The sequence below is a fragment of the Vicugna pacos genome, chromosome 32 (genome assembly GCF_048564905.1).
Source record: "Vicugna pacos chromosome 32, VicPac4, whole genome shotgun sequence".
NCBI classification, from domain to species: domain Eukaryota; kingdom Metazoa; phylum Chordata; class Mammalia; order Artiodactyla; family Camelidae; genus Vicugna; species Vicugna pacos.
The window spans coordinates 22,228,564-22,242,111 of NC_133018.1; the positions used below are offsets into that span (position 1 = coordinate 22,228,564).

The 13,548-nt window shown below is 47.6% G+C and overlaps 1 protein-coding gene across 6 annotated transcripts in view; it reads right to left on the reverse strand.

Moving 5' to 3' along the window:
* Nucleotides 1-4,062, reverse strand: part of LOC116276598 (syncytin-1-like) — a 63,231-nt gene extending 59,169 nt beyond the window's left edge. Inside the window, exons 1-2 of one of the 6 annotated variants that reach the window (XM_072953674.1) lie at nucleotides 3,936-4,058; nucleotides 500-597 (exon numbers count right to left, since the gene is read on the reverse strand). The gene's annotated coding sequence lies outside the window, so the exon portion shown is untranslated. Of the gene's footprint in view, nucleotides 1-499; nucleotides 1,707-3,520; nucleotides 3,648-3,935 lie in introns of those variants that run through there. The other 5 variants (XM_072953675.1, XM_072953673.1, XR_012066480.1 and 2 more) reach the window with 5 other exon arrangements.
* Nucleotides 4,063-13,548: the final 9,486 nt, after the last annotated feature.

Sequence of the window (13,548 nt, forward strand, 5' to 3'; positions counted from 1 at the left end):
ACTTTCTCAAAGAAATGGCGTCCTAGCCTCTGGGGGCACGGGGGTGCTGACTCATTGGCCATTTTATGTCCCTTTCCCTCCCGGTGTGGCCACCCTGTGCCGGTGTCACAGACAAGACAAGGGAGGGTTTTCGCTGCATCCGCCTGGCCGCTCCCCTCGCGGGAACTAAGGTGCCTCTGAGCTTTGGCGGGTCAGTATAAGCCGCTGACTCCGATCGGGACCCTGAGGGACCGATACCGCCCTGAGCCGTATGAGGTCACCACGGAACCGCAGGTTGGGACTCACTCGAGCTCCGTAGCAGGACGCCGTGGAGCTACAAACTCGAGCCTGATCGCATGCTTCACAGGCCGCTCATTCACTCCCCCCCCCCCCCACACACACACACGGAGGTTAACTACAGCCCTCCCACACTTCCCAGTGTCCTGTCTCACTGCAGGAGGGGATCCGCCTCCTCTTCTGTCCACTGGGACGGGACCTGATTTCATCCCCAGGGTCCTACCTTGTCCGGTTGGCTGCCTGGTGAGTCTGTCTGTCCCTCCACCGAGTCTGGCTGAGGTCTAGCCTCACGGGGGGTGAGCTGCCGCCACAGAAGAGAACCTGTAATACCGCTGAGTAGCGCCACCTCATTCGTCGCCGGAGTCTTATCCCCTGATTGGCCAGAACCACCAGTCCAGCGGCTCAAGGGGCCGGCACGGTTGAATCTCACTGGGGCCTCCAGAAATGTTACAGGAACGGAAGGCCAGCCAAAACACAAGCACCACTCGGAGGGCCGGGGGCTCAGAGGGGCGACGGCTCCGGGGCTCTGAGCGCCTCTGGGAAGTGTGAGTGAGGGTTTACAGAGTCCCTTACAAGCTCGGGGCCCATCAACCGATCGGGAGCACAGCCAGGCAGTGTCATAAAAGTGAAAGCAAAGCCACTTCCAGTAACCCGAAACTGGTCTAGCAATGTGAAACTGAAAATTCATGAGTTAGCCCAGCCCAAGTCTTGGCCCAGGCCAACCTCTTCCTTCTCAATAACTCAATTCTATATTCTTAAAAGAATTAACTTCAGTTGCTCACAATTGGTTTAAATGTTAAGGTTTGCATAATGCATGATTTCTTTATTAAAAAGGCCACAGCAGAAACACACATTATCCCGTTTCCAAAAAAGCCCCAGGAAAAAAATCCTTCCTGTGGCCTCAGATGATTTAAAATTGATCTCCTATAGCTTGTCCTACTTTCATAGTCTTAACAGCAGACAAAATAGCTCCTTTCAACGTTAAGTCAAGTGGTTCTGAGGGCACAGGGTTGAGTTCTGCTGTTATTTTCAGAGTATACTCACGGGTTTATTCTGTCTCTCCTTGGTAATCCTACTAGAGAGAAGATGAAAGGCACTACAGCATTGATTTCAGATTCGCTTATGTGCCATGAGCCTTGATTTTTCCAGGGATAAAACGTGTATGCTAGGCAGACGTGTCTGTCATGGTGCACGCTTGTGTGTGTATCTGTGGTCAAACGCACCGCACAAGGGAATACACACTTGTGAGGCAGACCAGGCATGTCTGGGGATGGGGAGCTGGTTTTACCATGGCTCCCAGCAGAAGAAAAGGGACTCTGCTTTGCCAGTAAGTTTCCTCTGATTGTCTGCTGTCAATCCCCATGCCAGGACGTGGCTGTGGAAATCAGAAAACAGCGAGAACACAGCCCCGGCCCCGTGGTTCTGATGGTCTGAAAGAGAGGACAGGTGACAGGTGAAGGCGTAAGCACTGTCCATGGTGGACGCAGAACAGGAGGGTGTTGGAGAGAAGCAGGCGGACCCTAGCTCCCGGGCAGGGGCCTCCGCTTTCCCGCGGAAAATGGGAATCTAGAGATTTGGAGGAGGTGGGTTTTGATTTGGGTCTTGAAGGATGTTTTTGTCCAGAAAGGATAAGAAATTCATCCTTGGTTGATGGAAAACAGAGAGGGAAAAACCATTCTTCAATACAGTAATTGATATAGAAGAATCCTTCGCCAGTGGGAAGCAGGGAGAGTTTTCTGAGCTGATGAAACTTGATGGATGGGAAAGGAATGGCCCTGTCCCGCCTCAGGACCAGAGATTACTGACTTTGCTTCAAGGCCAATTTACCACAGATTCAAGAAATAGTTTATAATAATGCAATGACAATGTCTCACTGCAAGACTGTCTCCTGTGTCTATGTCTCTATTTTGTGAAGCTCTTGACTCCTATTTTCCAGTAAATTCTAACCAACCAGATAGGTCTGCAGTGTTAGGGCAGTAAAGGGATTTTATACGGAGAACTCCAACTCAGACACCACAGGAAACAGTCCCAGGGGCCGAGGACAATGAAGAAGGTTTTCCTGGTGCTTCAATAAAAGTGACATCATATTATTAATGCCGGAGTAGAGAAATTAAAACCTGCCCTGTCAACATGCTGAAGTGTCTTTACGGGTTAGAAAGGGCCTCACCTGCATTAACTCCATGTGGCAAGGCCACAGGCTGCATTAGCCCATAAAGGCTTTTTGTAGGTCTCAGCAGCCCTGGGGTCAAAGTGCAATCTTAAGAAAACAGACTTTCATTGATATCACACTTTCTCAGTGTGATCAGAGATTATGCTGGAGAACGCCCTTGTTCGTGGGAGATGCATACTAGAGTATTAAAATTTAAAAGTGAAGCGTCACATTTATGTCTCAACTCCGAAAACAAGGAACAAAGGAGCAAACACAGCAAGATGTCAACAGTTGGCAGACAGAGGTGAGGGCCATGTGGGTGTTGAGTGCACTGCTCCTGCTGAGAAGGAAAAGCTGGGCTGGGCCTAACTCGTAAATCTAAGTGTAACAAGTGTCGGATTACCGATCTGAGTTCTGCTGGCCTAACTCGTAAATCGAAGTTAGTAAGTGTCGGTTTGCTGATTCCTTGCTCATGTTTTTTGCTAGCCAGCTGCATTTTCAGAGACACATCTGGCCTTGGAGTGTCGGTCTGCTGCCTCCCTGCCTCTGCTTTTGTGATAAGGATGCTGCTAAAACTGCCTATTGGCCACATACCCTAAGCTTGTAATTAACCCTATAAAACCTCATGCACACGTTTTGGAGGTGCTCGGAGCTCAGGAGCAGAAGCCCCTCTGAGCCTGCCAACATCATAAACCTGAGTACTCCAACCCTCCGAGTGGTGCTTGTTTCTTGGCTGGCCTGTCGTTTCTGTAACACTGCAACTTTCCCTGGACGCTTTAACTTCAAAATAAAAGGAATGGGGAGGATAAACAGCTTCTGAAATGTTCTCTCTGAAAACAGGAAGGAAACTGCCCTGCACTGAGCTCACACCCGAGCCTCCACGGTTCATCGGCTTTGCGGTTCTCACGCCTCTCTGCACGGCATTCATCCCCGCAGCTGCCCTGGGAGGTGGTCATTAGGACTCCGGTTTTCCACCTAGGAAGGCTGAGTTTGGGCAGAGTCAACGCAACCCACAGCCGAGATTCGAACCCACATCGCGGGGCTCCGGAGCCCGACGGCCCGGGTTTGCCCCAGGCTGTGAGGCTGGCTCCTCACCTGCAGGACCGACGACGCCCCGGGCGCAGGAGCTCGCGCCGCGTGGGGGCCGAGACGGGAGACCGAGACAAGAAGGCCCCGCCGCTGGGCCCGGCGCCGCAGCCACTCCCCGGGACCCTCCTTCTCCTTCTCCTCCTTCTCCTCCCCCTCCTCCTCCTCCTCCTCCTCCTCCTCCTCCTCCTCCTCCGGCGCCACGGCCCCCCGCGCGGCGGCCCGCGCTCCCATGGCAACCGCCTCCCAGCAACCCCCCCCCGCCGCGGCAGCAGGGCCGGCGCATGCGCACACGCCAGGCGGCGAACCCCGCCCGAGCGCCCCTCCGCCCCCGGGACGCGGGCACCTGGCTGCCGGGGCCTTTTCCCCCCGGAATCTCGACGCCGTCCTCCCCCAGCCCAGCCGGGACCGTGGTCGCCTGTACCTGTCGGTAAGAGAATCGCTGCTGCTCCTCGGCCCCCTCCTCCGTCACCGCGGCAGGCGTGTCCGGCGGGCGCCCGAGGACAAAGGAGCCTGCGGCCGCGAAGGTCCGGTCGGAATTTCCCGCCCCGGCGCCGGCCGACTGGCCGCGCGAGGGGCCAAAACGCGAAGCTGCCCGGGCCGCCTCGCGCGTGCCCCCTGGCGGCGGCACTGGGAAGGGTGCCTCGCGGCCGCCTGCTCCCGCCCCGCCCCGGCCAAGCGCCACGGGGACCCCAGACCCAGCTCAGTGCCCCGCACGTGGGAAACGTCAGGTCTTGGAAAGAATGGGTGTCCGTGTGTAGGGACAGCGGCACGCAGCTCTTCACTGTAAATTGCATGCAGCTGTAACCTCTGCAGGCCTTGCAAACTCCAGTGTGGGTTTTTATAATTCTGTCACCACACTGTCACAGTCAAACCACGGATATGCTTGGTTTCTACCCCATTCAGTGAACAAACTGCTCACCCCGTTAACACTGACGAAGGAGTATAGGTGTGACCCTAATGTTGGCTGATTTTCCTCTAGGTCAAAAACTAAGTAACATGAAACAGTGAAAGTCAAAATAAAAAAAAAAAGAAAAAGAAAACAGATTTACAATGTCAATAACTGAACTGTACACAGAATCAGATGTTGTGTGTGTGTGTAATTTTAATACCTTACTGTCTTGTGAGTAACAGCAGATTCTTACTTCGAAGCAAGAATAAAGCAAAGATACAAAATCTGAAATGATTTTCAGGTTCTTATTGATTTAAACACATGGTAGTTGACGGGCAGCTGCCACCTTGGCACTGAGCTTGGAATTGTCATGCCAACAAGTCTTGCAATACAAGACAACTTTAAAAAAACAAACAAACAACTTCATTTTCACTCTCTGCTTCAGAGGAGAACGGTCATCTAAATTTCCTAATCATTTATGGCCAGCTAAAATACTTAAGCCAATTTCAAAATACAGAGGGCAATTGATCAAATCCCAAGCTGAAAAACTGCTTCCCTACGCAATGTGAAAATACTGGGAGTAGAATATTTTATCACAGGTCATTCGTGAGACCAGCATAGGTTATATCGCAGTGTACTGTTGTAGACACACATTAAGGCTGCAATTTGAAAAGAATTCCATCTTTGTAGATAGGAGAAAACTCTAATCAGGTACTCAAGGAGGTATTTTTATATATTTTATAATTTTCTAAATGCTAAAAATCCAGCATTCATTCTTAAGTAAGTTTTTGAATGTATGGCAGTCCCTTAATCCAAAAAAAAAAAAAAGACAATCAGAAGACAAGAAATATTGATAACATTCAAATTGATTTTGAGACAGCTTTCATATAGATTCTGTTATGCTCAATGCGGGATGTATCAACTTTGAAAATGACGAGGTTAAAATAAATAAGTGGTGGAAGCCATGTTAAGTGGGAGCTTAGTGGCTGAAGAAGGCAGTAGAGTCCGTGTCTTGGTTATCCGGGTGTATTTCTAGCACATAGCACAGGCACCATATTTACTAAATGAATGAATGACCAGTAGATATGAAACTATATGCATGAACCAGATTAAGTGAGAGCAATTTACAGCACAAATGAGAAGGCAGCTAATGGTGGGTAAATACTGAGACACAGGCTCCACTCGTGCTTCTGCAACTAACTCATCCCATGATGTAGGAGAATGTCACAGTCTGAATGTCACTTAGACCCCCTGTAAAGTGAGGAACTTGCCCGCGTAGCCTGGAAGGCCCTGGATTTCCATTCATGTCATGATTTTCCAGGGTGTGACAGGTGCACAGATATGCACTTAAGATTTTGAGCTGATGCTATGACTTAGAAAACTCTTTTAAGCTCCATGCCACTTGTTTTACCAAAGTCAGAACAAAAACGGAGGAGGCTACTCAGTTAGACTCTGTGAGCCCCACCCACTTTGTCACAGAGCGGGTTGAGGAAGCATTCATGGAGCGCCGCGTGTGTGCAGCAGGGCCGTGGAAACCGTCCCGGGATTCAAGACTGCAGGGTAGCGGACACTCGCTGTGCAGGCTAGATTGATGAGCGTGAGTGACCCGGGTTTCGTGGGGATAAGACATGAGCCCAGCAGGTGCCTAGCTCCACCTGGCGGAGCGGAGGACGAGCAGGCACGCAGGGCATCATGGGAGATTCCTCAGAGGATGCGAGGACCGCAGTGAATCCTGAGCCAGGTTTAGCCTCCGAAGTTGTAACGTGATTTTGTGGGAGAAGAATCAGTAGAAACAGACCCATGAATGATAGAAATGATGGCCTTTCCATTAAGAGCATTAAAACAGTCACTATGAGTGTGCTCAACACACTCAAAGATTGAAGGAAATGTACAATGTAATGAAAAGGAAACGTTAACGGTATATATTGAACTGCCTTATGCTGCCCACGGGTCACTGGGGCTCTGTTTTTGCTGGGTTTTGTTTGTTGTTTGTTTCTTTTACACATCTTCTCCCTGTGCTTCCTTTTTTAAAATCTTTTTCTTTGGATTGAGGTGTCACAGTGTCTTCTGCAGGGCCTACACAGCTGTTAAACCTTTCCATTGAGATATTTGGTTAGAAATTATATATTTAATTTCTAAATGTGATTGGAGTCTAAAAAGGAGAGATGAGAAACAGGATTCAAAAATGATTGAAGACATAATGGCTGAAAATTTTTCAAACATGACAGTGATGAAGCACAGGGGCCAAAGAGACAAATAAACCCAAAGCAGAAGAAACATTAAAAAACAGTGTTTGCACCCATCATAATGCAATTTCTGAAAACAACTAACAAAGAATGAATTCTAGAAATAGTAAAATAAAAATATATACATTGTGTCCTGTGATAATAATGTAAGATTTTTCATCAGAAATTAGAGTCCAGAAGACCATAGAGGAATAGCTTTAAAATCCTGAACAATAAAAAATAAAAGCTATTAATCTAAACTTGTATAGGCAGTGAAAATATTTTTCAACAATAAAGGCAAAACCATGACTTTTCAAAGGCTGAGTGATTCTGCTGTATAAAACCTCAGAAAGGAAACCTAGTCTCTCGTGAACGAAAGGGGACCGGAGTAGCTCAGAGTAAGAACCAAACAAGGATAATCATGAAGAAGTGAGATCTCAGGAATTTGGAGACGCTGTTCAAGGGGCTGTGGAGAAGCACACGCCCTACAGGTGGTAGAGGACCGCCATGGACGGTTGGGCAGGTTGTGCATTATACAACTCCAGGGGGTGCCATTCCTGTTCATCCACAGCCATCATGGAGTCCTGCGTTTTTCACACCAGGATCTGCAGATTGCAGCAACGTGTTTTAAGGAAGAGTGGCTTTTTCTAACTCATACTTAATAGTGCCATTGGGATAGCTGTGCTCGAAATGGGAAAGCACATGCTAAGTGGATTTGATAGTATTGTCCAAAATTCTGTGTATTTTAAAAATAAGTATTTTAAGGACAGAAAGTTTTGTTGTACAGAGTAGAGGTATCTGGAAGAAGCATTAGAAATGATTAACAAGGGTTCCTCCTTGAGAGTGGGTTTCGGAGGGGCCGTTCATTGGCTGGATTTCACTTTATATTTATGTATAAGGTATATATTGCCTTTATAATGAAAATGCTAAAATGGCTATAAACGTTGAAAGCACTTTACAACACTGTACCTTGACTGTACTTCAGTAAAAAGTTAATTTTTTAAAAAAGCACTTATTCGATTGGGTTTCAAAGTTAAAATGCATACTCAAGTGTTTCAAATACATGAAGGCATAGTTTGAACATTGCATAAATGAGGTCATACACTCAAGGTATGTTTTCAGGTTCTGCTGCTTTTACACCCTTTGAAGACCTCCAGACCTGGGCAGACTTTTTTCTTTAATTGACGTATAGTCAGTTTACAATGTTGTGTTAACTTCTGGTGTACAGCATAGTGATTCAGTTATATATATCTGTATATTCCTTTTCACGTTCTTTTTCATTATAGGCTATTACAGTACTGAATATAGTTCCCTGTGCTCTGCAGTAGGACCTTCTTGTTTATCTATTTTATATATAGTAGTTAATATCTGCAAACCCCAAACTCCCAGTTTATCCCTTACCACTCCCCTTCCCCCCCGGTAACCATAACTCTGTGAGTCTGTTTCTGTTTTGTAAATAAGTTCATTTGTGTCATTTTTTTTAGATTCCACATGTAAGTGATATATGATATTTGTCTTTCTTTGTCTGATTGACTTTACTTAGTATGACCATCTCCAGGTCCATCCTTGTTGCTGCAAATGGCATTATTTCATTCTTTTTTATGGCTGAGTAATATTCCATTCTATAAAAATACCACATTTTCTTTATCCAGTCATCTGTTGATGGACATTTAGGCTGTTTCCATGTGTTGGCTATTGTATTTAGTGCTGCTATGAACACTGGGGTGCATGTATCTTTTCGAATTAGAGTTTCCAGCGGATATATGCCCAGGAGTGGGATTGCTGGATCACAGGGTAACTCTTTTTAGTTTTTAAAGAAATTTCCACACTGTTTTCCATAACAGCTGCACCAAACTGCATTCCCACAAACAGTGTAGCAGGGCTCCCTTTTCCAGACCTGGAGCAGACTTACTGCGGCACACTAATTTGCCAAACTAAGTGTTCTCTACTTAATAATTGACCGAGAAACTTCTCTTTGTCCATGTGAACCAAGGAGATGCCAGCCTTTCTCACTCTTCCCATTTTCAAGTGATGACTGATGCAAGGTGCAATCCTGTTCCTTCTCAGTTTATTTAGGGATGTGTGTTAGATTAAATGGAAGGCTGTCCAATGATGCATCTGACAGAGTTCAAATCCACGTCCTCCCGGGAACTGGCTTTCATTAGCTGCAAGGAGGAAGCCTAGAGTTTATCAAACCCGCGCTCAGAGTTCCCATTAGTATTGAGCAAGTGAAATTCAGTTAAATGACATGTCACCAGGGTTCCTGCAAGGAAGAGTGTGCGCTGAATGTTGAAACTGATTCCCCAGACCCTTCCAAAACCCACCTTGAGAGAAAGATAATGGGGACAAATTGTTTTAAGTCCAACTTCAGAAATGCAATTAAGGGCTGCCTCGGGCAGCTGTGGCTTTTTCCGCGTGATTCTGAGGCACATTCAGAGTTTGGAATGCTTGCCAAATCTGTGAAACCTTTTTTTCCCTCCCTAAAGAGCTATTTGTTCAAATTATTTGCCTTGTAAACAAGGTTCCAAAGTTACTGAGGGAGGAAGGATGGGTTGAGCTTTTGTTTCATGTGGGACTTTGTGCGCTTTCAGAAGCATGGTTTTGTTGTGTTAGGTACATATACTTGGAGCACCTGCTCCTTCCATCTCACAGATAAACAGGAGCCACGATAGAAATCTTTCTTCCATTAAGAAGATGGAGGATTTAGGAAAGTGCTTGCAACTGGGAGAAAAAAGCTACTGGCTACGTTTTTTTCCCCAAAAAGTAATACAGAGGGGGAAAAATGTCTTCATTAAATGTCTTGAATAGTTTTGGAAGGCGGTTACTGAACATCTTCCACAGTTGCAGCCCGGCCAGGCGTGGCTGTGAGGCCAACTGATCAATCCTGTACCACCCTGCGAAGTTTATGATTAATTGCTTTGCAGGAGACTATGGGCCCTGGATCTATTATTCAGGTAATAAACAGAACAAATTAATTACTGCATTGTGGGCTTTCCAGCGGATTCTAAGGCAGCTCTGGGTGGGAGACGGGAGGTGGCAGGGGGAGAGAGGGACACTGATCCTTGAGCTTTGAAAGAGGAAAATGATTTGAGCATCACTCGGAAAGAACAGTGCATCTGAGGACTGCCCAGCAGTGGCCTCCGGCCGCAGGGCGGGAGGAGACACACACGTCCTCAGTTCTGCAAACGAAACGAAGCAAGCTCATTCACTCGGTGAGCACTCATGGAAAGCCAGGGCTGGTGATGAATTTTCTACTTTGTCAACAACTGGAGAATACAGAGTCTAGAAGTGTTTATCATGCATTAACTGCCCTGTTATGGTTTGAGCCCAGGACCGTGGAGCCCGTGGGGAAGTGTCACGTAGACCTTCCAGAACGTCATCAGCCTGAGCTTGGACTCCCAGCCTCCTCACTTAGCGTCTTTCTTTCTAGGGTCACGGGCGTCACGGATCACACCGTGGTTACGGCGCCCATTCCTGCAAGATGCAGTGGGAGTCTTTCCCTCCGCCAGAGAAGCGGCCACGCCACCCTGATGACTGACACGGCCTGTCTCCAGGCAGAGGGGTCAGGCTGGATCCTGCATCTGAGAGGAATGAATGGGGGCAGAGCCTTTGTCCAGGCTCCACCTCCAGGTGTCCTGGAGTTTGGTTTAGTTTTTTAAGCAATCATTATCCAGCCCCAAGCAGAGAGGCTTTCCTAATTTTGGAAAATCATAAAACAGTCTTAGGAAAACTTCAGGAGTTATTCCCAGAAAAGGGGGCCCCAGCGATGACTCCCCAAAAAATGAAATAGTGGGAAAGAAGCAAGGCTGGGGGGATGCTGGGTGAGCAAGGGTGGTCCCGGCAGAAACAGCAGAGGCTGCAAAATTCTGGAAGATGAAAAAGTTGGTTCAGAGCTTTTAAAGACTTCAATTTGGCTGGAGAAGGGGGATTCATGGGGAGACAATTCATGAGGCAGCACAGGGTAGCAGACCCCACGGGGCTTGCTGACTGCCTGAGGTTTACAGCCCATCCTGGAGCGAGGAGGGGCAGTGAAAGCTTTTAAACCTGGAGAAGCACTGTCAGGATTATACTTCAGAACATCGCTCTGGACAACGTATGAGTCGGCGGGACGTCAGCCAGGACCCAGGCAGGTGTTGGGGTCAGGGATGACGGGGCTGGAGAGGATGATCACGGTGGTGGAAAAAGAAGTTGGGTGCATTCGAGGAACATTTAGAAGGACTGCGTTGCATTCATTTCAGTTTCCAGAACAGCGCAGAAGAAAACTAAAATGTAAGAATCTCCTCGTATCTTACCAGGCTCAGGAATTCGCGTAATCAGATAAATACACAGCCTCCCTTCCACTAGACTGAACTGCCTCAGGTGGGGTCCGCCTCCTTGGGCGCTGAAGGGGGCAGAATGCAACCAAAGTCGTCATCTGGTACCCACTGTAAGTACCAGTACCAGAACCCGTTTATTTAAAAAAAAAAATCAGGAGGAAACATTATGAAATCCCGGTCCTGCTGGTTGAAGCGGTTTGTGAACACTTCTCAGCTGGTTTGCCTGCCTGGCAACCCAGGCAACAGGAGAGCTGTGAGGTCTGAGTTTCCAGTGGATTCCTCCCCACTTAGGTTCCAAGAAAACCTCTCCCTGATCATCTGACCCATCCCCTGAGATCACCGATCGTCCCAGCACAAACGTCTCCCCTGCCCTCTGCCCATCTTGTTGATCCGTCCGTGGTCAGCAGCCGCTCCATTTCCGGGTGACCTTTCGTGTAAATCATTGCAGGGGGAGGACCCCACCCCTCTGCCCGCCCCGCCACCCACAATCCAAGCAGCCAGAAATGGTGTCAGTGCCTCTCGGTCTCAGGGGATGCTCTGCTGGACGGAGCAGAATTCCAACCACGTGCTTCCCTCATCTCTCCCTTGTAAACACCGGGAGAGACAAGCTGCAGCCTCTTTTTCTATCGTTTGTCACTTTCCCCAACCTCCCAGGTGGAATCCCATTCTCTCTGTGTCTGTGAACCTTCTGTGTCTCTGTAAAGCAGCTGCCCTGCTCACCTGCCCTCCCCACGCTGCTCGGTGTGTCTTCCCTTTTGTCTCTAGGGAGGATAGCACCCCACTCCCGACCTCCTGCTTCCTCCTCCTCTCCAGGGGCCTTGGAACGGCCAGGCGCCAGCACTAAGGTTCCGTGGCAGAACCGAGGCTGGGACCAGCGGCTGGAAGCGAGCTAGGCTTAGTTCGGGCACATAATTGTAGGGGGTGCCAAGACACTCGCAGTCAAGACAGATCACTTCACAATTCAATCCTTTAATCATTGTAATATGTGAAGAAGTCAAAATGAATGTAGAAGGTTGATGACGGACGCAAGATCAAAATGTGAAAAGCAAGAGTTTAACAGAGCCAGGATGGGCCATGCTAGGGCTGAGACAAAAGGAATTGTGTGCCTCTATGTACATGTTTTTATGTGTGTTTTAGTAGTTTGTGGATTTAATTAAATACTGATGAGTTTGCTTCCATTAAGCTAGGAAAGCGAAATTATAATAAATCATGTTTGGGAAACAGATCAAACATTTAAATTTAGAAATAATATCTTGAGTTTTAATAGACCAACTTTTTAATGTACTGATAGTTTTTCAACTGGAAAAGACAAGCGTGAATAAGAGCCATTAAAATATATACCTTTTTGTGGAGAAAAGGGACCCCTCCTACACTGTTGGTGGGAATGTGGTTTTGTGTAGCCCTTATGGAAAAAACTATGGAGATTCCTTTAAAAACTAAAAATAGACTTATATATGACCCAGCAGCCCCACTCCTGGGTATATATCCAGAGGGAACTCTAATTCAAAAAGATACATGTGCCCCAGTGTTCATAGCAGCACTATTTACAATCGCCAAGACATGGAAGCAACCTAAATGTCCATCGACAGATGACTGGATAAAGAAGTTGTGGTATATTTATACAATGGAATACTACTCAGCCATAAAAAAGAATAAAATAATGCCATCTGCAGCAACATGGATGGACCTGGAGATCATCATACTAAGTGAAGTAAGTCAGAAAGGGAAAGAAAAATATCACAAGATATCCCTTATATGTGAAATCTTAAAGAAAGATGACACAAATGAACTTATTCACCAAACAGAAAGAGACTGACACATAGAAAATAAACTTGTGGTTACCAAAGGGGAAAGCGAGGGGAGGGATAAATTAGGATTATGGGAGTAACAGATACAAACTTCTACATACAGGATAGATAAACGAGGTCCTACTGTCGAGCACAGGGAACTACATTCAATATCTTGTAATAACCTGTAATGAAAGGATATGAAAAAGGATATATATGTATAACTGAATCACTGTGCTGTACACCGGAAACTAACACAACCCTGTAAATCAACTAAACATCAATTAAGACAGGAAGGAAAGAAGGAAGGAAAGAGGAAGACATGCATGATTACAGAGAAAATAATTTTCATTTCTAAACCGTATTTACTGCTCATCGTGTTGTGGCCATTCGAGGCTTTGTAAAAGCCCAGTGCCTAAATTTGAACATTTCGAATTACGATGCACAACCCAGTGAGCTCATGCTAAAATGGGAAATTCCCTGGGGTGGCGTGAAGCCCGTCAGATTCCGGGGCAGCCGGCACGAGGAGGCACAGCCCGTCCCCACGCGGCGCGTCCGGCCCGGAGGAGGGAGAGCCCCGGCCGCGCAGCGCCCCCGTTTCCATCGTGCTTCCCGGGCGGACGAGCCGGCTTCTGTTACATCACAGCGTTCCCAACGGAGCCCGCGACTTCCATTGGTGTCACTGCCCGCCGACAGATGGGGGACCAGGCTTGCAAGAGTTGGTACCACGCACGGGGTCGAGGGGCACAGAGCTGCACGGCTCACGGGGTCACCTGACCGCCAGCGCCCCCTCCTCCTCCGTGGTAGCAGCCCCGTC